Genomic DNA, 1276 nt, shown 5'->3' on the forward strand with positions numbered 1-1276 from the left:
TGGCCCTGTGAGGTGGTTCACGCCTGTAATCTCAGCACTTTGGGAGGCGAAGGCAGATGGATCACCTGAGGTCAGGAGTTTGAGACCAGCCTGGCCAAAATGGTGAAACCCCATCTCTACTAAAACTACAAAAATTAGCTGGGTGTGGTGGCAGACCCCTATAATCCCAGCTACTCAGGAGGCTGAGGCAAGAGAATCGCTTGAACCCAGGAGGCAGGTTGCAGTGAGCCGAGATCCTGTCACTATACTTCAGCCTGGGCAACAGAGTGAGACTCCATCTCAAAAAAACCAAAAAAACAGACTTTAGCTCTTTTTCTTCAGCAAGACAGCCAAGTTGCAGATACAGAGATGCAGAGCTTTGTGAAGACCCTCACAGGCAAGAACATCGCCCTTGAGGTCGAGCCCAGTGACACCACTGAGAATGTCAAAGCCAAAATTCAAGACGAGGGTATCGCACTTAAGCGGCAGCGTCTGATATTCACTGGCAAACAGCTGAGGATGGCAGCATTCACTCAGACTATAACATCCAGAAAGAGTCCACCCTACACCTGGTGCTGCGCCTGTGAGGTGCCATTATTGAGCCTTCCTTCTGCCAGCTTGCCCAGAAATACAACTGTGACAAGATGATCTGCCGCAAGGGCTATGCTTCCCTGCACACCCATGCTGTCAAATGCTGCAAGAAGTGTGGCCACACCAACAACCTGTGCCCCAAGAAGAAGGTCAAATAAGCCTCTTCCTTCCTCAAAGGGCAGCCTCCTGCCCAGGCCCCATAGCCCTGGAGCCTCAACAAAGTGTCCCTTTGGCTGACTGGAGCAGCAAAAAAACAAACAAACAAAAAAACAAACCCACACCAAAACTTTAAAGGCCTATACACATGTTAATTAGTATCAGTATCACGCCTGTAATCCCAGCACTTTGGCAGGCCGAGGCGGGTGGATCCCAAGGTCGAGAGATCGAGACCATCCTGGTCAACATGGTGAAACCCCATCTCTACTAAAAATACAAAAAATTAGCCGGGCATGGTGGCGCATGCCTGTAGTCCCAGCTACTCAGGAGGCTGAGGCAGGAGATTGCCTGAACCCAGGAGGCAGAGGTTGCGGTGAGCCGAGATTGTGCCATTGCACTCCAGTCTGGGTAACAAGAGTGAAACTCCGTCTCCAAAAAAAAAAAAAAAAAAAATTAGTATCAGTATATGGGAAACAGATACTATGGATAACTAGTGCAAAGATTAGAAGTCAATATTCGTTCTTCCCCAATGGTCCCTAACTGTGTGACC

At 49.1% G+C, this 1276-nt stretch overlaps 1 pseudogene; it reads left to right on the top strand.

Annotated features, from left to right (window-relative positions):
- The first annotated feature begins 315 nt into the window (after nt 1-315).
- LOC100405321 (ubiquitin-ribosomal protein eL40 fusion protein pseudogene) lies at nt 316-746 on the top strand (annotated as a pseudogene).
- Nucleotides 747-1276: the final 530 nt, after the last annotated feature.

This window comes from Callithrix jacchus, chromosome 16 (genome assembly GCF_049354715.1).
Source record: "Callithrix jacchus isolate 240 chromosome 16, calJac240_pri, whole genome shotgun sequence".
Taxonomy (NCBI): domain Eukaryota; kingdom Metazoa; phylum Chordata; class Mammalia; order Primates; family Cebidae; genus Callithrix; species Callithrix jacchus.